Source organism: Struthio camelus, chromosome 8 (genome assembly GCF_040807025.1).
Source record: "Struthio camelus isolate bStrCam1 chromosome 8, bStrCam1.hap1, whole genome shotgun sequence".
Classification (NCBI taxonomy): Eukaryota; Metazoa; Chordata; class Aves; order Struthioniformes; family Struthionidae; genus Struthio; species Struthio camelus.
This window is the reverse complement of record NC_090949.1, coordinates 32,530-59,211: the sequence shown is the minus strand read 5'-3', so window position 1 is coordinate 59,211 and position 26,682 is coordinate 32,530.

Sequence of the window (26,682 nt, the reverse complement as noted above, 5' to 3'; positions counted from 1 at the left end):
TGAGGGGAGGGGGCCCTGCAGCAGGGCGGGAGCGGGGGGCGCGGGCCCACCGCTGAGGGCCGGAGGCGGGGGTCTGAGCGTGGCAGCTGGGGGGCCCCGGCTGGGGGCGCAGCCCTGGCCAGCGTGGGGCTGCAGGAGGCACTGCGGAGCCGGGCGAGCGGGGCCCTGGGCAGCCAGGGGGCCGCCCGGGGGGTCCGTGCTGGCAGGGGGCACCTGGGCTCTGCCAGCCCTGCAGCCTGATCGCTGGCCCCCGGCACCTCCCGAGGCCCCTTCTGCTTGTGCTCTCCAGGTGCTGCTGCAAGAGGAGCCCACCGACCACCTGGGCACCGCCGTGCGGCAGCAAGTCATGCTGGCCATCAGCGCCATGAGGTAGCTGCCCGAGCCGCTGGCCTGGCCAGGGCCTGCGTGGCCCCAGGTGGCCCCGATGGCCCCAGGGCTAGCGGGGAGCCATCCGCCGTCCTGCAGGCGTCTGCCAGTGCCGTCGGCTGGGCCTGCGCCGGGCCCGACCGTGGTGGAGACGGGAGGGCAGAGAGGGCCCTGGGGCTACCGTGCGTCTCCTGGGCTTTCCCCCAAAGGGTGAGGCAGGCCCTGGAGAGGGCCTGGGGCCCCAGCTGCCAGGAGGGTCCTCTGTCCCTGGGCTGCCTGCTGGGGGAAGACGTGGCTGCCCGTAGGGCTCCCCCACCTAGTGCGGCTATCACCCGGGAGTCTCCCTGCCCCAGGTCTGCGTCCACCTTCCCAGGGCGTCCAGGTACTGGTGCGGGCGCCAGGGACGGAAAGGCCCCTCTCTGTCCTTGCAGCAAAGTCGGGCTGGTTCCGGAGAGCAGAAGGAAGAGCCTGCTGCATGCCTGCTTCTGCAGCATCTTCTGCCTGCCTCCCAGCGAGGACCTGCAGAGCCTGGATGCTGCCCTCTACTCCAAGGTATGCGCTGGATGGCGGAGGGTGGCCCGGCAGGCTGTGGGGGCTGCTCCCTGGCTACCCCGCGCTGAGAGACAAGCGTAAGCTGCAAGCCAGGGCACGATCCCAGCTTGCCTTTCCCACCCCCATCCCTTCTTTGCCTTCTTTGCGCTGGGCAGGGCCACGGGCAGTGCCGCCAGGCTGGGCCCTCGGCAGCAGCTCCCCTGCCCTGGGGCCCCTCGCTGGGCTCCGCAGGACCATAGGTGTGCCCCTCAGGCAAGAGGAATTCAAGCCCCTCTCCGGCAGGTAAGGGGCACCAACGAAGAAGCAGCTCAACCCTGTGTCCGTCCCCCTTGCAGGCCCTGGACGCCATGGACAGCATGCTGCAGGTGCTGGCCCTCAGCTGCCCTGCCTCCGGCCTCCTAGAGATGCAGAACATCTTGCAGGTCTGGTATTTGCCAAGAGCGGGCTTCCCACCACCAGTGCCTCAGCCCAAAGGGAAGTTCCCCCCTCAGGTGGACCGCCCTCGCCCAGCAGCAGCTGCAGAGAGCAGGCTGCGGGGAGGGGACCGGCTCCGTCGCGGGAGCAGCGTTGCCCATGGCGCTGTTCTGTGAGCCCAGTGCCTCCTGGCTGCAGTCAGCATGCCTCCCTCCCGCCCCTTTCCTGCAGCGGCAGGGGAAAGCCCCGCCCTCTGTCCCTCGAGGCCAGCACTGCCGCGAGCCTTCCCGGCGCCAAGCAGGGCGAGCAGTTGCAGCCTCCTTCCTCGGCCCCCCCACAGCCGGCAGCTGGCCCTGCCCCCTCTCGGCCCCCCCATCCCTTGTGCTTTCCTCCCCGGGGCTGAGGAAGGCAGCGGCCCCCGGGACCTGCCCTTGCCAGCCCGCAAGCTTTGTTGGTGCGCCTTTGTTGCTGCTGGGCCAGAGGCGCGAGCGGCCAGCGGCAGGGAGGTGCTGGGGAGGCCCCGGAGGGCCAGGTTTGGAAAGGAGCAGGGGCTGCCGTAGGCATGGGCTCCAGCTCTCAGTGTGGCCACAGCAGGCCCGTCGGGGGGCTTTGCCCCACGCATGCCAGCGACTCTGGACGCAAGACCCCCACTCCCAGGCTTGGCTCGTGCTCCGAGGAGCCGAAGCACAAACGTGGCCAGGCATTAAGCAGAGCTGCCTCCCTTGGAGCAGACCAGCAGCTTCTCTCCTCCCAGGTCCTGCTGCCCTTCACCGAGTCCCAGCAAGCAGCTGTGCGTGAGAGGGCCATAGGCCGCATTGCCCGGCTGGCTGGTCTCCTGACGAGCTCTTCCTTGCTGCCGGTAAGGAGCCTGTGGTGCAGGCAGCCTCCAGCCACCCCATCAGCCCTTGTCAGTGGCCCCGAGTGGCCTGCAGCTCCGGGCTCCCTGCGCGGGAAGCCTGGGCAGAGGTTAAGACCCTCAGCAAGACCCTGCCCTGAAGCGGAGATCTTGGCCTGCCTCTTTGGGTGTCGCACTGCAGTCCCTGCTCTCTCAGGAGCCAGCTGTGCCTGCCCTGGGCGCATGCCATGGGCCCCCAGCAGGAGCCTGGCTCAGCAGGGGCCACCAAAGCTCTGGCTGAGGCGGGAGGCAGCCCTGCTTGGAGCGTGGGTTCAGGGCTTTGGTGCCCACTGGTGCCCCTGAGCCGTGGTGCCAGCGCCGCCTGCCTCCTGCAGGCCCGCTGCCGCTTGGAAGGAAGCAGGGCCAGCTCTGCCTGCCACAGACCCAAGTGTTTCCTGATCCTGGGGCAGCTGGTGGGGCAGCTCACCCTGTGCTGCGCCTACAAGGAGCAGGGGAGCAGTCACGGCGCAGCGGAGGCTCTTTGCCACCTCTACAGATTCATCCTGCAGGAAGAGAGTAAGAAGCTGCACTGGGCTGGCTCCTTCCACACACGGGGCCCCACACAGCAGCCACTCATCCAGCTCCCGCTGAGCAGTGGCCTGCAAAGCCTTCAGCAGCACCTGCTGCTCCCAGGCCTCCTGTCTTGCTTCACAGCAGAATGGCCCATCAGAGGCGCTGTGCCTTTCTCTATTCTTGCAAGCCGTTTCCCCTTCCCCCACCTTACCATAGGCCCAGGCCCTCCCTCCCTGCGAGTCCTGCTGCCCAGCCATTTCTGGCCTGTCCTCTTGGTCTGCCAGGGCAGAGTTCTCCCTGGCACCTTCAGTGGGCCACCTCCACCTCTGCAGCCTTGGTGCTGACGGCCCTGCCTTTCCCCTGCTGTGCAGGCAGGAGGCTGTTGCAGGATAGCCCCGAGTACCTAGAGCTCCAAAAGGCCTGGGAAGCTGCCAACACCTTCTGGCTTTTGGAGCCCAAGGAGGCCAGTGAGATCAGCACGGTAAGGAGCGCCTCCCTGGTTGGCACTGGTGGCCGTGGTGTGACTTGAGCGAAGAGAGGGATGGCTAGCGGGTGGGGCTGAGGGGGCCTTGCGGTCACTGGGGAGAGGGCTCGCACTGTGTGCGGGCAGCGCCAGTGCACGGGGACCCGGACCCCAACCGTCCACCTCCTGCCCAGTGCCACCGGCCAGCCCTGCAGAGCCGCTGCTTCCTGCCCCTGCTCCTGACTCTCCGCGGGTGGCTGTGCCAGCAGTGCCCCGCGCATCTCTCGCCAGGATCACTCGCTGCTCAGCCAAGCACTGCTGCCACGGCACTCGGTGTGACGTATGTCTCTTGGCTGCCCTGCTTTGTCCCGCAGATGTTTGGGAAATACCTTCAGCCCTCTGAGAAGACAGACCTCATCCTCGCAGCCCTCAGCGGCATGAGAGCCTGCAGCACCTATGACACGCAGGCAGCCGCTCACATGCTGGATGCTCTTGTGGCGGACGATGCCTGCCTTTTGGAGCATGTAAGTAGCCTGCAGGTGGCGTGGCCGGGGCTCGAGGCCTCCGGGGGCTTGTTTTTGCCCTGACTCCAGGCCTGGCAGGCCCGCCACCCCCTCTGAGGCCAGCACAGAGCGGGGGCAAGGGCAGCCGGTCTTGGAGGGAGCTGGGCAAATTGCTGCCACTCTGACAGCAGCCCCACTCTGAGTCGTGTGCCCTCCAGGTGCCGAAGGTGGTGAGGGGCATGTGGAGCAACGTGCTGCTCATCACAGAGGTGTCTGCGCGGCGCAGCCTGGACAGGGCTCTTCTGCTGCTGACCTGTGCATGTCCAGAGGAGGTGGTCGTGAGCCTCTTGCAGTCTTCCCCCTCATGCGACAGGTAGGGGCCCGCTTGCCTTGAGAGCTCGGGGGCCAGCAGCCTGGAGAGCTCGTGCCCTGCGGGCTGCGGGGCAGGTGGAGATTTTCCGGCCTCTCGTGAGGGGCTGGGCCCTGCTGTTGTCCCCGTGTGCCAGCCCCGGTGCGTCAGGCCGGGCTGCAGCAGCGCAAGCTGAGCAAGTGTGCCGGCCTTCAGCCCCAGAGCCTGGTCGCCTGGCTGCCTGCGTGCCCCACAAGGGACTGGAGCTTGGCCATGGGCTGCGGGGTGGGGCAGAGCCCCCAGGGTGCTGCGGGCAAGGGGCAGTGGGCAGAGGCAGGGCTGGCGGCCAGCCCAGGCCCTCTGCGGCTGCCCAGGCCACAGTGCTGCGGCTGCAGCACCCGCTGAGCGAGAGCTGTGGGCCTGCAGCGCTGCCGCAGCCATGTGGAGGATGCTGCTGTCGAAGCGCGGAGCTGCCGAGAGGGTGCTGCAGGAGCTGCTCAGTGTCCTGCAGGATTGGCCGGTGGACGAGACATGCACGTTGGATGGGGACGACAGAGTCATCGTTTCCCTGGCCGTGAGTTTGTGGACGTAGCCTCGCTCTCCCCTAGAGCTGCCCTGGCCTTGCCCGTCCAGCAAGAAGCCCCAGGTCCATGGGGCACCAGGTCCATGGGGTCCATGTCCACGGCGCGACAGGTCCATGGCTGGCAGGGCTTGTTGTGGCCATGGCCCAAAGAGCTTCCGTGCCTTTGCTCTGGCCACACAGGCCGGGCAGGCACTCCTGCTTGTCCCAAGGCTCAGGGCAGTGTGTGAGGCTCACCGCCAAGCTCGGGCAGCGCAACAGGCACGTCTCAGCAGCGAGAGCTGTCTCTGGGCTTCTTCTGCAGGCAACGAGAGTGCTCCATGAGATGCTGCAGCAGCCCAGCTGCCAGCACGTGCTGGAGGTGTTCTTCCCCAAGCTCTTCCTGGCGCTGCTCTTCCAGATTTCCTTCTGCGCAGAGCTGACGCCGGAGGAGGCTGAGATGTGCTGGGGGGAACGGCAAGGGGAAGAGTCTGCTCCCGGCAGCCCCGTGAGGTGCTCCATGCCAGCCCTGCTGTGTGTGCTGTGGAGGTGGCGGCAGGGCCAGGGGTGCCAGGGTGACGCGGCCTTTGCTGTGCACGCAGGTTGGCAGTGCAGACCATGAAAGCACTGCTGTGCCGTGCCGGCTACGAGAGTCAGGTGCTGGCCATGGCGAGGAAGGGCGCCTGGGACACGCTCCTCAGCGCGGAGACCTGCCACAGGGGAGTGGGTTTGCTGGCCAGGTGAGAACCCCCTTGTCCCTGCTCTGCCCCAGCATTTCTCCCTTGCACACAGGCTGCCCCGCAGAGCCCCACGGGGCTGCAGCTTGAGGCCTTGTGACGGCGGGCTGGCCGAGTAGAGCAGCCAAGGGAGCTGCCGCTCCATGGCTGCGGGGCTCTGCGAGCCCTGGCTAGAGGGATGGGCTCACAATCACAGACGAGGTGTTTGCCTGGCTGCTCAGAAGTGACAGTGCCTTCTTGCCTCTGCCAGAGAGATGAGGAAGAGCCCAAGACAGCTGCGTCTCTTCCTCTTCCAATGGCTGACAGCGCTGCTGAAACGTGGCGCGGCCCACTGGGAGATGCCTGCCATGGCTTTCCTGGTGGAGGTGAGCCTGATGGCAGGCGGTGCCTCTCGGGGCTGGAGAGGAGCGGAGGAGCAGGCGAGGGCTGTGCGCGGTGCGGCCTGAGGCCCAGGGCAGGGAGTGGGGTGCCAGGGGCTGTCGGCGCTGACGGCTGCCTTTGGGCCGGGCCTGGTGCCCTCGCCCGGAGCTGTTGGTGGGATCGGGCGCTGCCTGAGGCCGGGAGTCCTGCCGACCTCACCGCTTTCTCTGTGCTGTGCTTCAGCTGCTGGCCTGCAGTGACCTTTGCACAGAGGAGGACGACTTGCTGATTCTCTTCTGGAGCTACCTGCGGAGTCACTGGCGGGTGATGCACGGGCTGGCGCTCAGAGGCCTTGTGCTGCTGTGCAAGAGACAGGAGATGGTGAGCAGGGGCCAGCCGGGTGACGGTGCGCAGGCAGCGAGGGGCTGGGCGGTGGGGTGCTGGGCAACAGGGTAGCTGGGACTTTGGTGGGCCTCAGGAGCTGTGGGAGCTGCTGCCCTGTTGGAGCCTGAGCACAGGGCCAGGCTGATGCCGCAGGCAGCTTCCGGGCCGCCAGGCTGCAGCCCCCACCACGCAGGGGCCGCCGCGGGCCGAGTGCCGCCTTGGGGTGTTGCACTGCGTCACAGCCTCTGTGCACAAGCCGGGGGTGTCGGCAGGGCCTTGGCAATGGGGCAGCGAGCCCTGCCAGGAAAGGCGCCTGCTAGGGCTGGGACAGCCCGTGGCCCGGGCAGCTTTGCAGGCAGCGTGGGTTACTAAACCCGCTGCCCGTTCAAGTGTGGCGGAGAAGAGGGCGAGGGGTGAGGTGCAGAGGAGCCGGTGCTGCCCTCTCCTGCCTCGCTCTGCCCCAGCCCTGCCCAGGCCCGTGGCTGTGCCGGTAAAGGCTGCCAGGCAGCAGGTTGCCGCAGTCATCGCCATGGCCGCGTCTGGAAAGGCAGGGGGGAAGCTGGTGTGTAAGAAGGTGAGCCTTTTTGCCAGGGCAGTGGGTTCTTTCTTCAGGCACCGAGGTTGTGTTTCCCCCAGGCCAGAAGAATGCAGTACCTGTGGCCCCTGCTGGTGGGGCACCTGCAGGACGTGGACAGAGACATCAGCGCAAAGGCCCTGCTGGTGCTCAGCAACGTGGTCCACGTCATGGAGAAGCAGGTGGTGGCCCACTTTGCTCCGCTGCTGGCCGAGAAGCTGCTGCCTCTCTTTGATGAGGTAAGGCTGGGGGGAGAGGCGGGGGCCCTGTTGGCGTGTCGGTGAGGCTGTGTGCGGGCTGCGGGCTGTGGTGTGTTGCCGTGTGTGTGTGTGTACCCGCGGCATGGGAATTTGTGCTGGCCAGCAGGGGCCCTGGGTGCTGCCAGGAACGTTTTTGCCCAGTGGCTTTTGGGGTCATTGCGCTGTGCTGCCCGTGGTGCGCTGGCCTGCAGGACTGTGTTGAAGCAGCCCCTTGTCTAGCCTCAGCTGCAGGGTATTGTGCTTGGCCCCTGCAGCCGTGCCCTGTGGCTGCCTCCTTCTGCCGGCCTCTAGAGCTGGCAGCACAGCTCGAGCGCCTGGGCGATGAAGAAAGGCTCTCCAGGAGGGCCAGGCAGGCCGAGCTGAGGGAAGCCTGAAGTCCTGCTGCTGCCCATGCCTGCAGATAGGCCCTCAGTAACGCCAACGTCCCCACAGCCCCAGGAGCCGCTGTGGAGGGCCATCCTGGAGCAGCTCTGTTGGGCCTTGGCCAGGGGTGATGCGGGGAGCGTGGCCAGGGCGAGAGGAGCCCTTCCAGGCGCAGGCTTCTCCGCCAGCTCCGCTCTCCCTGGCCGCAGCATGGTACAGAAGCACGCTGCATCGCCCTGCCTGGGCCGGGGGCCATTTTGCAGTGGGTGCAGACGAGGCCCACAGCTCACTGGTGCGGAGGGAGGGTCCGAAACCTTCATCTCGCCATCAGCCCCACTGACCCCTGTGCTGACTGTGGGCTTGGAGCAGGCAGTGCTGAGGTGCCCCCTTTCCCTTCCCGCCAGGAGCCGGCCTGCGTGCGAGAGCTCTCCATCCGCCTCTTCCAAGAGGTGATGGAGGCTGTGGTGGGCACCAAAACACAGGCCCTGAAGAAGCAAGTGCACAGGAGCCTGCTGCCTCTGCTCTTCCACTGGCATGACGAGATCCCCCGTGTGGCCCAGGTATGGATGTGTAACGGGACGGGTCGTTGGAGGAGGGCGATGCGGACGCCCTGTGAGTGGGCGTGAGCATGAGGAGCAAGGGCTGCTGGCAGTGGGAGCCTTTGAAGGTGGGTGGGCTGGAGGTGCCAGGTGCTGAGGCTGCAGAGCGCCCCCTTGCTGTTTGCACCAGGCGCAGCAGTGCCTTCGTCTTCCTGCCATGCCTCCACCTGCAGCACCATACACCTGCGGGAGTGGTTGCCCCACATGTCTGCCCGGGGCACGGAACATGCTGGCAGAGGCAGTTGCCAGCTGCTCCCTCTTGCCATTGTGGGCGAGGAAAGGCCCCGAGGAGGCCTTGCCAAGAGGAGGGGCACGGTGGGGGTTGTGCGCTGGGCTGCGGTGGCATCAGCAGGTCTGTGCTGCTGTGCAGGCCTCTCAGGAAGCCCTGCTTGGTGCTGCCAAGTTCCTGAGGTGGGAGCAGCTGAGGCAGCTGGCTGAGACAGCGCAGAGCTGGAGGATCGGCGAGTGCCTGGTAAGGATGGCCCCCAAAGCCCCCAGAGGCAGCCTGGGCAAGGCCTGTGCCCCTGCATGGCCAGGGTGTGTGTGTGGGGGGGGGGGAGTGGGGGGGGCAGGCAGCCGTGTGCCTCGCCACGGCTGGTGCCCAGAGGTGCCAGCCTGGGGCAGCACTCCGGCCGCCCTTGTCCAGCACACTGCCCCAACGGGCTCTTCTCTAGGTTGCTGTGCCCTCACTGAGCCCTGGGATGCTAAAGCGAGTGGTGGGTGGAGGGAGTGGCTGGCTGGGTGGGGAGGGTGTGCGCCCAGCCTGTGGCCTTGTGCTCTGCCCAGCTGGCGAGGGGCAGGAGAAGATCGGAAGAATACCTGCGCCAGAGCCTGCTGTACTTGGAGAGCCCCCAGGAGTGCTTGCGAGAGATGGCTGTGCGGTTCCTTGGTGAGCTCCAAGCCCTGCGGACCCTCTCTGCACTGGGGCAGCTTAGCGCTAGCCCTGGGGGAAGGGTGGTGTGGGGAGCAGGATTGGTGAGGGGCTGTGCGTGTGCCTAGGGCTCGTCGGGCAGAGCATGAGGGGCCAGAGCAAGAAGAAGGTGGAGGACATCTGCGAGGGTGAGTGAGGGCAGCAGGGTGTGAGGCAGGGCTGGCGGGGAGGAAGACAGAGGCTGGGCAGTGAGCTGCAATGCCTGGCGCAGGCCAGGAGGGCTCTGCTCCCCGTGCGGCTCAGAGGCGGTGCGGGTAGAGTCGCGAGAAGATTTCAGGGGCCTTTGGGACATTCCTGGCCAGCAAGTCCCAGCTGATCCATGTGTCCCTTCTGCTGCCTCCTGTCTGTGGGAAGAGGTGGGTGGGACAGGCCATGTCGTCCCCAGGAAGGGCTGCCTGGGGTCTGTGCAGATATGGGGGCTTGATCTCTGCTCTGGCTCTTTCTCTCAGCGCTTCAAGGCTTGGAGGAGGACGTCAGCCCGTCCATCTGTTCCCTGGCCACGCAAACCATCCTGCTCCTGAGAGCTCCAGGGAAGACGTCTGCGTCTGGAGGCGGCCACGAAGGCCTGGGCTGGCAGCTGAGGAGAGCGTGGCAGAGGTGGCACTGGCCTCTGCGAGGTGGCTGCGTTTGCTGCTAGAGCTCGGCTGCCTCCTGATGCCGGGCTGCTCTCCCCCGAAGGACCACCGGCGTGTGGGGGCAAGTTGTGGGTGGGGGCGTTGCTGGCCTCTCTCCCTGCCCGCAGGACAGCTGCAGCCCTCAGGCCCAGCCCGTGCCAGGCTTGTGCCGCCAGCCCACCGTCTGCTGGGTTTTTCCAAAAGAAGCCGCCCAGTCTCTTCGCCACGTGCCAGTGTCTTGTCTTTGCGCAAACCAATCGGTGGAGAAGGAGGCTGAACCTAGAGGAGCTCCAGAGACCCCTTCCAACCACAACCGCAGCCGCTCTGTGCCCCTGTGAGATTTTGCCAGGGCAGAATCTCACACCTCTAGCACCGAACCCCAACCTCAGCCACACACTCCAGGCTGGTCGCAGGTGCCAAAGCCAGAGGCCTGTGGGGCACAGGGGACTTCTCTTTTCTGGGGGCCCTGCAATGCTTTGCTTTCCTCCTTCTAAGCATCCTTGGCCCTGCTGGCCCTGCTGGTCCCCTGCTCCCCCGCCCCGGGGGCAGCAAGCCAAGCATCAGGCGCCTGCTCACACCAGCAACAACGGGCCCTAGGTCGTCAAAGAACCTTGGCATGGGTGTGGTGGGGCTGGCGACAGCAGCAGGGTTGGACGAGACTGGAGATTTCCCCCAGGGCTGGCCCACCCTGGAGCTCAGAGAGAGCTGTACTCCCGCTGTGGGGACTGGGCTGACCTTTCCTGATACAAAGCTGGGGTGCCACAGCCCTCGTCCCTGAACGCTGCTCTCTCCCCCCAGCTGCCGGACCCATGCCAAAGCCATCTGTGGGCAGGGGAAGGGTGTCGTTTGCGAGCAGCCACCAGAAGAAGCTGTTCTCCTGGCCTGGCTCTGCCCTCTGCAAAGCCCCCCAGCAGGCAGCGCACTAGAGCAACCTGCCCTAGCTGGCCCTGCTCGAGAAGGCGGCTTAGACTGCAGGAGCTCCAGAGACCCCCTTCCAACCGCAACCACTCTGTCATCCTGTGAGGCGGCCAGAGCAAAATCTCACTCCCCCACCACCCAACACCAACCTCAGCCTTAGAGCTGCTTGTAGCAGTTGCCAAAGCCAGAGGCCTGGGGGGGCACAGGGCGCTCCTCCCTTTGGGCTGCCTGCAGTGGTTTTTAGTCCTCCTGAAGCATCCTTGGCCCAAGCACTTTGCGCTCCCCTGCTGCTCCCCTGGGGGCAGCAGGCCAAGCACCGAGGCCTGCGCTCACCAGCAGCTTCCACAAAGGCCAAGGCGGTGCCAAACCCCTTCCTCTGCTTCTCTGCTCTCTGGTGCCTGCCCTCCTGCGGGTGCACGTGGCACAGGTGCCCCCGGACTTTCTCATCAAGGCAGGGTTGGCCTCCAGCCAGCAGAGCACCTTGCAGCAGCTACCACAGCTGCACCCATCCCAGCAGCCTGTCCCCAGGGCAGCGGAGGGTGTTTGGCCCAGCTCCTGCAAGAGCCATGCCAGGGGCCTCAGGGGCCTGAGACCTGGCTGGCTGCATTTGGCCTCTTCTCCACCAACTCAAGCCTCGCTGCACTGCTCCAGCTTGTGCTAAGAACTCCTGCGGCAGTTCCTGGGTGTTCACCTCCCAGTGGATTTCAGCCCAGCTGCTCAGCAGGTCTCCGCTTCCCCCTCCAAGGCCCAGACCAAGGCCCGCCTCCTGGCGGCACAACAAGGCCTGGCAAGAGGCACATGACCCTTCGGGTCCTGCCAAGGCTTCCTGCTCCCTGGAGGTTGGACTGGACACTGGGATCGCGCTCCCCTCTCCCAGAGCAGCCTCCTCCCTAAGGACCCAGACAGCAGCGCTCGCAGCAGCCCCTTTCATCTCCCGGCACCCCCGGAGCCACGCTGCAGCTGGGATTGCGTGGGCAGGCAGAGAAAAGCCTCTCGCTCTCTTCCACACCTTGCGTTTCTTCTCTGCTCTCTCGTCCTTGTGCCCGTGCTCCTGCTTCTTTCAGCCTGCTGGCCGTTGCCCTGGGCAGAGCATGCTGCAGCTGCTGCCTCTGCAGCACCAGCCGCCTGCACCCATCGCACAGGGCCAACAACAACCGCCCCCCCCTCCCCCCCAACCACCACCACCCACCACCTCGCTCATGGGGGCCTAGCGCATGCTCCCGGCATCCCCGGGCCTCCAGCAAGCAGCAAGGGATCCCTTCCGGGACCTCCACTTAGGACACACAGGGCACAGCCACTCCTCCACCACCTGGGGGCTCAGACCTCCCTCACTTTTTGCCCGGTGCCTCGCAGCCTGTCCCTGGGCACCACTGGGCACAGTCTGCCTCCAGCCTCTTGACACCCTCCCGCCACAGATTCATCCCCATTGAGAAGACCTTCCTCTGCCTGGCTTTTGCAGTCACGAGGCCTGAAGAGCCCCCGTTGTGGAGGGGCTGGAGCCTCTAGTGTCTGTGCAGAGCTCTGGCCTCTGATGCCGTGGTGCTGGCATGGGCACGTCCTGCGGCGCCTGGCCACAGGCACTCACAGCCCTTGGTGTGCAAAGGGAAGCTCAGCGCTTCCTCAGTCCCTAGCTGGGTCGTCCTGCTGGGCTGCTGCACTCTTTCCCAGTCTACTGCCCAGGGCTCCAGACTGATTCGCTCTCATCTCTCAAGTCAGACACTGAGCTGCTCTCCTGAGTGCTGCGACTGAGGCTGCATCAGGACCAGCACTCTCCGCTTAGCTAATGCACCAGCTTCCTGCAGCTGAACGCGGCGGACAAGAGCTACCCCTCTTCCTTGCAGACTTGCACTTGAGTAACAGAATCGCTCCGCAAAACACGCAGAACTTCTCAGAGGCAGCAGCCAGCGCTTAAACTCTGCTTTCTTTGCGACTTACAGGCCTTGCATTAATCTGTCTAGTTTCATCGGCAAGAAGCCAAGGGAATTGGGAAAGACATGTCCAAGTTTCTTTGCACCTAGAGCTCCTGCAAATACCCGGTCCTCTCAACGCCAGCACTGAACAGCTCGTGTTGTGCTTTAAGCCGGTATCAGTTCTTGCCAATTCCAGGAGCCGTGTGGATCCAGTTCTGTTTGCACCTCCGAGGGAAGTTTCTCTCAGGACCTTTCCTGATACAAAGCTGGGGTGCCACAGCCCTCGTCCCTGAACGCTGCTCTCTCCCCCCAGCTGCCGGACCCATGCCAAAGCCATCTGTGGGCACGGGAAGGGTGTCGTTTGCGAGCAGCCACCAGAAGAAGCTGTTCTCCTGGCCTGGCTCTGCCCTCTGCAAAGCCCCCCAGCAGGCAGCAAAATTAATGCAACACGAACGCGAATGCAAACGTGACCACAAAGCGCTTGGCTGCCAGGGAAGCGGGCAGGCCGGTGGGGATGGCGAAGTTCAGTCCTTTGCAGAAAGAGCAGGAGCAGCCCACCGACGCGAGGTCCTCCTTGGTGCCCGCTACCAAGTAGCCCAAGGGAAGGGACCGAGGCTGCTCAGCCGCTGCTCTGTACCCGCTCACAGGCAGAAAGGCAGCAAGGCCTCAGGGTGCCTTTTGGGCTGTGCCAGATCCTTCCTTGTGCAGTCCTGGGGCCTCCACGTGGCTTTTGGTGCATCGTCGGGGCCTCCGTGTGGCTTTGCAGGCACCAGAGGGACCTCTGTGTGCTTTATGGTGGACCCCGGGGGACGTCTAGGTGCCCCTTGGTGACCCTGATCCCCCCACGGCAGGGAGACGGGGGCCAGCACAGCCCTGGGTGGCCGCTGTCCCTGGGGCCAGGGAGGCGGGTCCCTACCAGGGCAGCACGGGGAGGCCCTGGCGCGCAGCAGAAACCCACACAAGGCGACGGCGGGAGGCCGGCGAAGGGCGCCTGGACGTGACAGGCGCTGGGGAGAAAGGCAGCCCCAGGTGAGGCCCTGGACCCTTGTGGAGGGGCAGCAGGAGGGGCTGAGCCCGTGGCCTCAAGCTGCCCTGCCAGGGCTCGGCTCTGGGCGCCCACTGGCCCAGCCCCTGCTGCCAGCAGCGCGCCCCACGCCGCTTCGTGGGGACACCTCCTCCGGCCGCTGGGCACCGATGCTGCTGCCAGAGGCCAAGCCAGCCCCAGCCCGGCCCCCGGGCAGCTCGGGGTGGGGGGCAGCGCACCAAGAGCCTGGTGGTGGGCCCCAGGGGGCAAACAACCACCCACCCCGCACGCTAAGGTAGATGGGGGACCCCACCAGGACGCTTGTCGGGTGTCGCCGTTCGGGAGGGTGCGTGATGGCCCCAGGGAACCCAGGCCGCCAGTGCAGACGCCTGGGTTTGTCTGTGCCCCGCAGGGGTGGCTGGCGGGGGTGATGGAGCAGCCGCCAGGGTGCCCGGGGAGGAGAGGTGCCCTTCGGGGCTGGTGCCCTTCCCCGCGGTGCCGGGGTGTCCCCGCGGGGCGCTTGCTGGGCTGGCTGAGGACGGGGTCGGGAGCAGCGGTGGCGGGGACAAGAAGAGGAGGGGAGCGGCCCGGAGGGCCCCAGGCGCCACGGGGGCCGGGCGCCCCGAGGACAGAGAGAGGTGTGGCAGGGGGCGAGCCGGCCCGGCACCCCCGAGGGGACCCGGCCTGCCCCTGCCCAGGCCGGGGCCGGGGCCGGGGCCGGGGCCGGGGCCAGCCCGCCCCAGGGTGACAGTGGGGGCCCTTTGTGACCGCGCTCCTGTGACAGCCCGCGGCCTCGCCCGGCGCCGGAGGCCTCGGCCCCGCAGTGTCCGGCTGGCCGGTGACGGGAGCGGGCGGGAGCACGCGGGCTGGTCCAGGAGCCTCCCGAGCACACCCCGCACTCTCCCTGCCGCCCCCGGGCAGCCTCGCGCAGCCTCTGCCGCCTCGCCTGCCATGGCGCGGAGACCCCCCAGCCGCCCCAGGACGGCCTGGGAGGCCGAGGACGAGGAGGACGGGGCCCCGGCCGAGGGCCGTCGCCAGCTGGAGCCCCGGCAGGGCCACGCGCCCCCGGCGCTGCCGACGGGTGAGCACGCGGCCCCCGACGCTGGGCCGGCCGGGGCCGCCAGCCCGCCCTGCGCTGCCCGGCTCCCACCTGCCCGTCGCCAGCCCCTTCCCGCCGGGCGCGCTCGCACCTTTCCCCCGCGCTGGCTCCGGTGCTGCCCCCGGCCGCCGGGCGCCTGCCGGCCGCCCCGAGCCGGGCCGCATGGGGCCTCTGCGCCCCAGCGGCCCGCCCGGCTGGGCTCGCTGTGCCGGGCAGCGGCGGGCGCTGGGGCCGGGGCTCGGCGCTCTCCGCCCCGAGCCCGGCCGCCCTGCACCTCGCCCTGCTCTCTGTCTCCCTCAGTGCCCGGCCCGGCTCTGCCCAGCGAGGAGGCCCGAGCCCTGGAGCGCCTGCGCGCCTTCCTGCGGCACCGCGGACAGGTGAGGGGCGCCACGGCCTCTGGGCTGCGCCCGCCTCTCCCCGCGGCGGCCGGGGCTGCGCCCTGCTCGGCACCCGCAGGGCTGCTGGCCGCGGGCGGCTGCCCCCGGCGCCCCACACCTGGCTGCGGGCCCTGCGCCGCCCGGGCTGCTGGCCGGGCCTCTGCCCCTCTGACGCTCTCCGCTGCTCTCTGCTCCCGGCAGCAGGCCGAGGCCGAGAAGCTGAGGTTCCTGGCCTGCGTCTGCAGCCTCTGCACCGCGGCCAGCTCCAGCGCGGCGCTGCGGCAGGAGCTGTGCCCGTGCAGCCTGGACCTGGCAGAGTCCCTGGAGGTGAGGGGAGGGGGCCCTGCAGCAGGGCGGGAGCGGGGGGCGCGGGCCCACCGCTGAGGGCCGGAGGCGGGGGTCTGAGCGTGGCAGCTGGGGGGCCCCGGCTGGGGGCGCAGCCCTGGCCAGCGTGGGGCTGCAGGAGGCACTGCGGAGCCGGGCGAGCGGGGCCCTGGGCAGCCAGGGGGCCGCCCGGGGGGTCCGTGCTGGCAGGGGGCACCTGGGCTCTGCCAGCCCTGCAGCCTGATCGCTGGCCCCCGGCACCTCCCGAGGCCCCTTCTGCTTGTGCTCTCCAGGTGCTGCTGCAAGAGGAGCCCACCGACCACCTGGGCACCGCCGTGCGGCAGCAAGTCATGCTGGCCATCAGCGCCATGAGGTAGCTGCCCGAGCCGCTGGCCTGGCCAGGGCCTGCGTGGCCCCAGGTGGCCCCGATGGCCCCAGGGCTAGCGGGGAGCCATCCGCCGTCCTGCAGGCGTCTGCCAGTGCCGTCGGCTGGGCCTGCGCCGGGCCCGACCGTGGTGGAGACGGGAGGGCAGAGAGGGCCCTGGGGCTACCGTGCGTCTCCTGGGCTTTCCCCCAAAGGGTGAGGCAGGCCCTGGAGAGGGCCTGGGGCCCCAGCTGCCAGGAGGGTCCTCTGTCCCTGGGCTGCCTGCTGGGGGAAGACGTGGCTGCCCGTAGGGCTCCCCCACCTAGTGCGGCTATCACCCGGGAGTCTCCCTGCCCCAGGTCTGCGTCCACCTTCCCAGGGCGTCCAGGTACTGGTGCGGGCGCCAGGGACGGAAAGGCCCCTCTCTGTCCTTGCAGCAAAGTCGGGCTGGTTCCGGAGAGCAGAAGGAAGAGCCTGCTGCATGCCTGCTTCTGCAGCATCTTCTGCCTGCCTCCCAGCGAGGACCTGCAGAGCCTGGATGCTGCCCTCTACTCCAAGGTATGCGCTGGATGGCGGAGGGTGGCCCGGCAGGCTGTGGGGGCTGCTCCCTGGCTACCCCGCGCTGAGAGACAAGCGTAAGCTGCAAGCCAGGGCACGATCCCAGCTTGCCTTTCCCACCCCCATCCCTTCTTTGCCTTCTTTGCGCTGGGCAGGGCCACGGGCAGTGCCGCCAGGCTGGGCCCTCGGCAGCAGCTCCCCTGCCCTGGGGCCCCTCGCTGGGCTCCGCAGGACCATAGGTGTGCCCCTCAGGCAAGAGGAATTCAAGCCCCTCTCCGGCAGGTAAGGGGCACCAACGAAGAAGCAGCTCAACCCTGTGTCCGTCCCCCTTGCAGGCCCTGGACGCCATGGACAGCATGCTGCAGGTGCTGGCCCTCAGCTGCCCTGCCTCCGGCCTCCTAGAGATGCAGAACATCTTGCAGGTCTGGTATTTGCCAAGAGCGGGCTTCCCACCACCAGTGCCTCAGCCCAAAGGGAAGTTCCCCCCTCAGGTGGACCGCCCTCGCCCAGCAGCAGCTGCAGAGAGCAGGCTGCGGGGAGGGGACCGGCTCCGTCGCGGGAGCAGCGTTGCCCATGGCGCTGTTCTGTGAGCCCAGTGCCTCCTGGCTGCAGTCAGCATGCCTCCCTCCCGCCCCTTTCCTGCAGCGGCAGGGGAAAGCCCCGCCCTCTGCCCCTCGAGGCCAGCACTGCCGCGAGCCTTCCCGGCGCCAAGCAGGGCGAGCAGTTGCAGCCTCCTTCCTCGGCCCCCCCACAGCCGGCAGCTGGCCCTGCCCCCTCTCGGCCCCCCCATCCCTTGTGCTTTCCTCCCCGGGGCTGAGGAAGGCAGCGGCCCCCGGGACCTGCCCTTGCCAGCCCGCAAGCTTTGTTGGTGCGCCTTTGTTGCTGCTGGGCCAGAGGCGCGAGCGGCCAGCGGCAGGGAGGTGCTGGGGAGGCCCCGGAGGGCCAGGTTTGGAAAGGAGCAGGGGCTGCCGTAGGCATGGGCTCCAGCTCTCAGTGTGGCCACAGCAGGCCCGTCGGGGGGCTTTGCCCCACGCATGCCAGCGACTCTGGACGCAAGACCCCCACTCCCAGGCTTGGCTCGTGCTCCGAGGAGCCGAAGCACAAACGTGGCCAGGCATTAAGCAGAGCTGCCTCCCTTGGAGCAGACCAGCAGCTTCTCTCCTCCCAGGTCCTGCTGCCCTTCACCGAGTCCCAGCAAGCAGCTGTGCGTGAGAGGGCCATAGGCCGCATTGCCCGGCTGGCTGGTCTCCTGACGAGCTCTTCCTTGCTGCCGGTAAGGAGCCTGTGGTGCAGGCAGCCTCCAGCCACCCCATCAGCCCTTGTCAGTGGCCCCGAGTGGCCTGCAGCTCCGGGCTCCCTGCGCGGGAAGCCTGGGCAGAGGTTAAGACCCTCAGCAAGACCCTGCCCTGAAGCGGAGATCTTGGCCTGCCTCTTTGGGTGTCGCACTGCAGTCCCTGCTCTCTCAGGAGCCAGCTGTGCCTGCCCTGGGCGCATGCCATGGGCCCCCAGCAGGAGCCTGGCTCAGCAGGGGCCACCAAAGCTCTGGCTGAGGCGGGAGGCAGCCCTGCTTGGAGCGTGGGTTCAGGGCTTTGGTGCCCACTGGTGCCCCTGAGCCGTGGTGCCAGCGCCGCCTGCCTCCTGCAGGCCCGCTGCCGCTTGGAAGGAAGCAGGGCCAGCTCTGCCTGCCACAGACCCAAGTGTTTCCTGATCCTGGGGCAGCTGGTGGGGCAGCTCACCCTGTGCTGCGCCTACAAGGAGCAGGGGAGCAGTCACGGCGCAGCGGAGGCTCTTTGCCACCTCTACAGATTCATCCTGCAGGAAGAGAGTAAGAAGCTGCACTGGGCTGGCTCCTTCCACACACGGGGCCCCACACAGCAGCCACTCATCCAGCTCCCGCTGAGCAGTGGCCTGCAAAGCCTTCAGCAGCACCTGCTGCTCCCAGGCCTCCTGTCTTGCTTCACAGCAGAATGGCCCATCAGAGGCGCTGTGCCTTTCTCTATTCTTGCAAGCCGTTTCCCCTTCCCCCACCTTACCATAGGCCCAGGCCCTCCCTCCCTGCGAGTCCTGCTGCCCAGCCATTTCTGGCCTGTCCTCTTGGTCTGCCAGGGCAGAGTTCTCCCTGGCACCTTCAGTGGGCCACCTCCACCTCTGCAGCCTTGGTGCTGACGGCCCTGCCTTTCCCCTGCTGTGCAGGCAGGAGGCTGTTGCAGGATAGCCCCGAGTACCTAGAGCTCCAAAAGGCCTGGGAAGCTGCCAACACCTTCTGGCTTTTGGAGCCCAAGGAGGCCAGTGAGATCAGCACGGTAAGGAGCGCCTCCCTGGTTGGCACTGGTGGCCGTGGTGTGACTTGAGCGAAGAGAGGGATGGCTAGCGGGTGGGGCTGAGGGGGCCTTGCGGTCACTGGGGAGAGGGCTCGCACTGTGTGCGGGCAGCGCCAGTGCACGGGGACCCGGACCCCAACCGTCCACCTCCTGCCCAGTGCCACCGGCCAGCCCTGCAGAGCCGCTGCTTCCTGCCCCTGCTCCTGACTCTCCGCGGGTGGCTGTGCCAGCAGTGCCCCGCGCATCTCTCGCCAGGATCACTCGCTGCTCAGCCAAGCACTGCTGCCACGGCACTCGGTGTGACGTATGTCTCTTGGCTGCCCTGCTTTGTCCCGCAGATGTTTGGGAAATACCTTCAGCCCTCTGAGAAGACAGACCTCATCCTCGCAGCCCTCAGCGGCATGAGAGCCTGCAGCACCTATGACACGCAGGCAGCCGCTCACATGCTGGATGCTCTTGTGGCGGACGATGCCTGCCTTTTGGAGCATGTAAGTAGCCTGCAGGTGGCGTGGCCGGGGCTCGAGGCCTCCGGGGGCTTGTTTTTGCCCTGACTCCAGGCCTGGCAGGCCCGCCACCCCCTCTGAGGCCAGCACAGAGCGGGGGCAAGGGCAGCCGGTCTTGGAGGGAGCTGGGCAAATTGCTGCCACTCTGACAGCAGCCCCACTCTGAGTCGTGTGCCCTCCAGGTGCCGAAGGTGGTGAGGGGCATGTGGAGCAACGTGCTGCTCATCACAGAGGTGTCTGCGCGGCGCAGCCTGGACAGGGCTCTTCTGCTGCTGACCTGTGCATGTCCAGAGGAGGTGGTCGTGAGCCTCTTGCAGTCTTCCCCCTCATGCGACAGGTAGGGGCCCGCTTGCCTTGAGAGCTCGGGGGCCAGCAGCCTGGAGAGCTCGTGCCCTGCGGGCTGCGGGGCAGGTGGAGATTTTCCGGCCTCTCGTGAGGGGCTGGGCCCTGCTGTTGTCCCCGTGTGCCAGCCCCGGTGCGTCAGGCCGGGCTGCAGCAGCGCAAGCTGAGCAAGTGTGCCGGCCTTCAGCCCCAGAGCCTGGTCGCCTGGCTGCCTGCGTGCCCCACAAGGGACTGGAGCTTGGCCATGGGCTGCGGGGTGGGGCAGAGCCCCCAGGGTGCTGCGGGCAAGGGGCAGTGGGCAGAGGCAGGGCTGGCGGCCAGCCCAGGCCCTCTGCGGCTGCCCAGGCCACAGTGCTGCGGCTGCAGCACCCGCTGAGCGAGAGCTGTGGGCCTGCAGCGCTGCCGCAGCCATGTGGAGGATGCTGCTGTCGAAGCGCGGAGCTGCCGAGAGGGTGCTGCAGGAGCTGCTCAGTGTCCTGCAGGATTGGCCGGTGGACGAGACATGCACGTTGGATGGGGACGACAGAGTCATCGTTTCCCTGGCCGTGAGTTTGTGGACGTAGCCTCGCTCTCCCCTAGAGCTGCCCTGGCCTTGCCCGTCCAGCAAGAAGCCCCAGGTCCATGGGGCACCAGGTCCATGGGGTCCATGTCCACGGCGCGACAGGTCCATGGCTGGCAGGGCTTGTTGTGGCCATGGCCCAAAGAGCTTCCGTGCCTTTGCTCTGGCCACACAGGCCGGGCAGGCACTCCTGCTTGTCCCAAGGCTCAGGGCAGTGTGTGAGGCTCACCGCCAAGCTCGGGCAGCGCAACAGGCACGTCTCAGCAGCGAGAGCTGTCTCTGGGCTTCTTCTGCAGGCAACGAGAGTGCTCCATGAGATGCTGCAGCAGCCCAGCTGCCAGCACGTGCTGGAGGTGTTCTTCCCCAAGCTCTTCCTGGCGCTGCTCTTCCAGATTTCCTTCTGCGCAGAGCTGACGCCGGAGGAGGCTGAGATGTGCTGGGGGGAACGGCAAGGGGAAGAGTCTGCTCCCGGCAGCCCCGTGAGGTGCTCCATGCCAGCCCTGCTGTGTGTGCTGTGGAGGTGGCGGCAGGGCCAGGGGTGCCAGGGTGACGCGGCCTTTGCTGTGCACGCAGGTTGGCAGTGCAGACCATGAAAGCACTGCTGTGCCGTGCCGGCTACGAGAGTCAGGTGCTGGCCATGGCGAGGAAGGGCGCCTGGGACACGCTCCTCAGCGCGGAGACCTGCCACAGGGGAGTGGGTTTGCTGGCCAGGTGAGAACCCCCTTGTCCCTGCTCTGCCCCAGCATTTCTCCCTTGCACACAGGCTGCCCCGCAGAGCCCCACGGGGCTGCAGCTTGAGGCCTTGTGACGGCGGGCTGGCCGAGTAGAGCAGCCAAGGGAGCTGCCGCTCCATGGCTGCGGGGCTCTGCGAGCCCTGGCTAGAGGGATGGGCTCACAATCACAGACGAGGTGTTTGCCTGGCTGCTCAGAAGTGACAGTGCCTTCTTGCCTCTGCCAGAGAGATGAGGAAGAGCCCAAGACAGCTGCGTCTCTTCCTCTTCCAATGGCTGACAGCGCTGCTGAAACGTGGCGCGGCCCACTGGGAGATGCCTGCCATGGCTTTCCTGGTGGAGGTGAGCCTGATGGCAGGCGGTGCCTCTCGGGGCTGGAGAGGAGCGGAGGAGCAGGCGAGGGCTGTGCGCGGTGCGGCCTGAGGCCCAGGGCAGGGAGTGGGGTGCCAGGGGCTGTCGGCGCTGACGGCTGCCTTTGGGCCGGGCCTGGTGCCCTCGCCCGGAGCTGTTGGTGGGATCGGGCGCTGCCTGAGGCCGGGAGTCCTGCCGACCTCACCGCTTTCTCTGTGCTGTGCTTCAGCTGCTGGCCTGCAGTGACCTTTGCACAGAGGAGGACGACTTGCTGATTCTCTTCTGGAGCTACCTGCGGAGTCACTGGCGGGTGATGCACGGGCTGGCGCTCAGAGGCCTTGTGCTGCTGTGCAAGAGACAGGAGATGGTGAGCAGGGGCCAGCCGGGTGACGGTGCGCAGGCAGCGAGGGGCTGGGCGGTGGGGTGCTGGGCAACAGGGTAGCTGGGACTTTGGTGGGCCTCAGGAGCTGTGGGAGCTGCTGCCCTGTTGGAGCCTGAGCACAGGGCCAGGCTGATGCCGCAGGCAGCTTCCGGGCCGCCAGGCTGCAGCCCCCACCACGCAGGGGCCGCCGCGGGCCGAGTGCCGCCTTGGGGTGTTGCACTGCGTCACAGCCTCTGTGCACAAGCCGGGGGTGTCGGCAGGGCCTTGGCAATGGGGCAGCGAGCCCTGCCAGGAAAGGCGCCTGCTAGGGCTGGGACAGCCCGTGGCCCGGGCAGCTTTGCAGGCAGCGTGGGTTACTAAACCCGCTGCCCGTTCAAGTGTGGCGGAGAAGAGGGCGAGGGGTGAGGTGCAGAGGAGCCGGTGCTGCCCTCTCCTGCCTCGCTCTGCCCCAGCCCTGCCCAGGCCCGTGGCTGTGCCGGTAAAGGCTGCCAGGCAGCAGGTTGCCGCAGTCATCGCCATGGCCGCGTCTGGAAAGGCAGGGGGGAAGCTGGTGTGTAAGAAGGTGAGCCTTTTTGCCAGGGCAGTGGGTTCTTTCTTCAGGCACCGAGGTTGTGTTTCCCCCAGGCCAGAAGAATGCAGTACCTGTGGCCCCTGCTGGTGGGGCACCTGCAGGACGTGGACAGAGACATCAGCGCAAAGGCCCTGCTGGTGCTCAGCAACGTGGTCCACGTCATGGAGAAGCAGGTGGTGGCCCACTTTGCTCCGCTGCTGGCCGAGAAGCTGCTGCCTCTCTTTGATGAGGTAAGGCTGGGGGGAGAGGCGGGGGCCCTGTTGGCGTGTCGGTGAGGCTGTGTGCGGGCTGCGGGCTGTGGTGTGTTGCCGTGTGTGTGTGTGTACCCGCGGCATGGGAATTTGTGCTGGCCAGCAGGGGCCCTGGGTGCTGCCAGGAACGTTTTTGCCCAGTGGCTTTTGGGGTCATTGCGCTGTGCTGCCCGTGGTGCGCTGGCCTGCAGGACTGTGTTGAAGCAGCCCCTTGTCTAGCCTCAGCTGCAGGGTATTGTGCTTGGCCCCTGCAGCCGTGCCCTGTGGCTGCCTCCTTCTGCCGGCCTCTAGAGCTGGCAGCACAGCTCGAGCGCCTGGGCGATGAAGAAAGGCTCTCCAGGAGGGCCAGGCAGGCCGAGCTGAGGGAAGCCTGAAGTCCTGCTGCTGCCCATGCCTGCAGATAGGCCCTCAGTAACGCCAACGTCCCCACAGCCCCAGGAGCCGCTGTGGAGGGCCATCCTGGAGCAGCTCTGTTGGGCCTTGGCCAGGGGTGATGCGGGGAGCGTGGCCAGGGCGAGAGGAGCCCTTCCAGGCGCAGGCTTCTCCGCCAGCTCCGCTCTCCCTGGCCGCAGCATGGTACAGAAGCACGCTGCATCGCCCTGCCTGGGCCGGGGGCCATTTTGCAGTGGGTGCAGACGAGGCCCACAGCTCACTGGTGCGGAGGGAGGGTCCGAAACCTTCATCTCGCCATCAGCCCCACTGACCCCTGTGCTGACTGTGGGCTTGGAGCAGGCAGTGCTGAGGTGCCCCCTTTCCCTTCCCGCCAGGAGCCGGCCTGCGTGCGAGAGCTCTCCATCCGCCTCTTCCAAGAGGTGATGGAGGCTGTGGTGGGCACCAAAACACAGGCCCTGAAGAAGCAAGTGCACAGGAGCCTGCTGCCTCTGCTCTTCCACTGGCATGACGAGATCCCCCGTGTGGCCCAGGTATGGATGTGTAACGGGACGGGTCGTTGGAGGAGGGCGATGCGGACGCCCTGTGAGTGGGCGTGAGCATGAGGAGCAAGGGCTGCTGGCAGTGGGAGCCTTTGAAGGTGGGTGGGCTGGAGGTGCCAGGTGCTGAGGCTGCAGAGCGCCCCCTTGCTGTTTGCACCAGGCGCAGCAGTGCCTTCGTCTTCCTGCCATGCCTCCACCTGCAGCACCATACACCTGCGGGAGTGGTTGCCCCACATGTCTGCCCGGGGCACGGAACATGCTGGCAGAGGCAGTTGCCAGCTGCTCCCTCTTGCCATTGTGGGCGAGGAAAGGCCCCGAGGAGGCCTTGCCAAGAGGAGGGGCACGGTGGGGGTTGTGCGCTGGGCTGCGGTGGCATCAGCAGGTCTGTGCTGCTGTGCAGGCCTCTCAGGAAGCCCTGCTTGGTGCTGCCAAGTTCCTGAGGTGGGAGCAGCTGAGGCAGCTGGCTGAGACAGCGCAGAGCTGGAGGATCGGCGAGTGCCTGGTAAGGATGGCCCCCAAAGCCCCCAGAGGCAGCCTGGGCAAGGCCTGTGCCCCTGCATGGCCAGGGTGTGTGTGTGGGGGGGGGGGAGTGGGGGGGGCAGGCAGCCGTGTGCCTCGCCACGGCTGGTGCCCAGAGGTGCCAGCCTGGGGCAGCACTCCGGCCGCCCTTGTCCAGCACACTGCCCCAACGGGCTCTTCTCTAGGTTGCTGTGCCCTCACTGAGCCCTGGGATGCTAAAGCGAGTGGTGGGTGGAGGGAGTGGCTGGCTGGGTGGGGAGGGTGTGCGCCCAGCCTGTGGCCTTGTGCTCTGCCCAGCTGGCGAGGGGCAGGAGAAGATCGGAAGAATACCTGCGCCAGAGCCTGCTGTACTTGGAGAGCCCCCAGGAGTGCTTGCGAGAGATGGCTGTGCGGTTCCTTGGTGAGCTCCAAGCCCTGCGGACCCTCTCTGCACTGGGGCAGCTTAGCGCTAGCCCTGGGGGAAGGGTGGTGTGGGGAGCAGGATTGGTGAGGGGCTGTGCGTGTGCCTAGGGCTCGTCGGGCAGAGCATGAGGGGCCAGAGCAAGAAGAAGGTGGAGGACATCTGCGAGGGTGAGTGAGGGCAGCAGGGTGTGAGGCAGGGCTGGCGGGGAGGAAGACAGAGGCTGGGCAGTGAGCTGCAATGCCTGGCGCAGGCCAGGAGGGCTCTGCTCCCCGTGCGGCTCAGAGGCGGTGCGGGTAGAGTCGCGAGAAGATTTCAGGGGCCTTTGGGACATTCCTGGCCAGCAAGTCCCAGCTGATCCATGTGTCCCTTCTGCTGCCTCCTGTCTGTGGGAAGAGGTGGGTGGGACAGGCCATGTCGTCCCCAGGAAGGGCTGCCTGGGGTCTGTGCAGATATGGGGGCTTGATCTCTGCTCTGGCTCTTTCTCTCAGCGCTTCAAGGCTTGGAGGAGGACGTCAGCCCGTCCATCTGTTCCCTGGCCACGCAAACCATCCTGCTCCTGAGAGCTCCAGGGAAGACGTCTGCGTCTGGAGGCGGCCACGAAGGCCTGGGCTGGCAGCTGAGGAGAGCGTGGCAGAGGTGGCACTGGCCTCTGCGAGGTGGCTGCGTTTGCTGCTAGAGCTCGGCTGCCTCCTGATGCCGGGCTGCTCTCCCCCGAAGGACCACCGGCGTGTGGGGGCAAGTTGTGGGTGGGGGCGTTGCTGGCCTCTCTCCCTGCCCGCAGGACAGCTGCAGCCCTCAGGCCCAGCCCGTGCCAGGCTTGTGCCGCCAGCCCACCGTCTGCTGGGTTTTTCCAAAAGAAGCCGCCCAGTCTCTTCGCCACGTGCCAGTGTCTTGTCTTTGCGCAAACCAATCGGTGGAGAAGGAGGCTGAACCTAGAGGAGCTCCAGAGACCCCTTCCAACCACAACCGCAGCCGCTCTGTGCCCCTGTGAGATTTTGCCAGGGCAAAATCTCACACCTCTAGCACCGAACCCCAACCTCAGCCACACACTCCAGGCTGGTCGCAGGTGCCAAAGCCAGAGGCCTGTGGGGCACAGGGGACTTCTCTTTTCTGGGGGCCCTGCAATGCTTTGCTTTCCTCCTTCTAAGCATCCTTGGCCCTGCTGGCCCTGCTGGTCCCCTGCTCCCCCGCCCCGGGGGCAGCAAGCCAAGCATCAGGCGCCTGCTCACACCAGCAACAACGGGCCCTAGGTCGTCAAAGAACCTTGGCATGGGTGTGGTGGGGCTGGCGACAGCAGCAGGGTTGGACGAGACTGGAGATTTCCCCCAGGGCTGGCCCACCCTGGAGCTCAGAGAGAGCTGTACTCCCCCTCGTCCCTGAACGCTGCTCTCTCCCCCCAGCTGCCGGACCCATGCCAAAGCCATCTGTGGGCAGGGGAAGGGTGTCGTTTGCGAGCAGCCACCAGAAGAAGCTGTTCTCCTGGCCTGGCTCTGCCCTCTGCAAAGCCCCCCAGCAGGCAGCGCACTAGAGCAACCTGCCCTAGCTGGCCCTGCTCGAGAAGGCGGCTTAGACTGCAGGAGCTCCAGAGACCCCCTTCCAACCGCAACCACTCTGTCATCCTGTGAGGCGGCCAGAGCAAAATCTCACTCCCCCACCACCCAACACCAACCTCAGCCTTAGAGCTGCTTGTAGCAGTTGCCAAAGCCAGAGGCCTGGGGGGGCACAGGGCGCTCCTCCCTTTGGGCTGCCTGCAGTGGTTTTTAGTCCTCCTGAAGCATCCTTGGCCCAAGCACTTTGCGCTCCCCTGCTGCTCCCCTGGGGGCAGCAGGCCAAGCACCGAGGCCTGCGCTCACCAGCAGCTTCCACAAAGGCCAAGGCGGTGCCAAACCCCTTCCTCTGCTTCTCTGCTCTCTGGTGCCTGCCCTCCTGCGGGTGCACGTGGCACAGGTGCCCCCGGACTTTCTCATCAAGGCAGGGTTGGCCTCCAGCCAGCAGAGCACCTTGCAGCAGCTACCACAGCTGCACCCATCCCAGCAGCCTGTCCCCAGGGCAGCGGAGGGTGTTTGGCCCAGCTCCTGCAAGAGCCATGCCAGGGGCCTCAGGGGCCTGAGACCTGGCTGGCTGCATTTGGCCTCTTCTCCACCAACTCAAGCCTCGCTGCACTGCTCCAGCTTGTGCTAAGAACTCCTGCGGCAGTTCCTGGGTGTTCACCTCCCAGTGGATTTCAGCCCAGCTGCTCAGCAGGTCTCCGCTTCCCCCTCCAAGGCCCAGACCAAGGCCCGCCTCCTGGCGGCACAACAAGGCCTGGCAAGAGGCACATGACCCTTCGGGTCCTGCCAAGGCTTCCTGCTCCCTGGAGGTTGGACTGGACACTGGGATCGCGCTCCCCTCTCCCAGAGCAGCCTCCTCCCTAAGGACCCAGACAGCAGCGCTCGCAGCAGCCCCTTTCATCTCCCGGCACCCCCGGAGCCACGCTGCAGCTGGGATTGCGTGGGCAGGCAGAGAAAAGCCTCTCGCTCTCTTCCACACCTTGCGTTTCTTCTCTGCTCTCTCGTCCTTGTGCCCGTGCTCCTGCTTCTTTCAGCCTGCTGGCCGTTGCCCTGGGCAGAGCATGCTGCAGCTGCTGCCTCTGCAGCACCAGCCGCCTGCACCCATCGCACAGGGCCAACAACAACCGCCCCCCCCTCCCCCCCAACCACCACCACCCACCACCTCGCTCATGGGGGCCTAGCGCATGCTCCCGGCATCCCCGGGCCTCCAGCAAGCAGCAAGGGATCCCTTCCGGGACCTCCACTTAGGACACACAG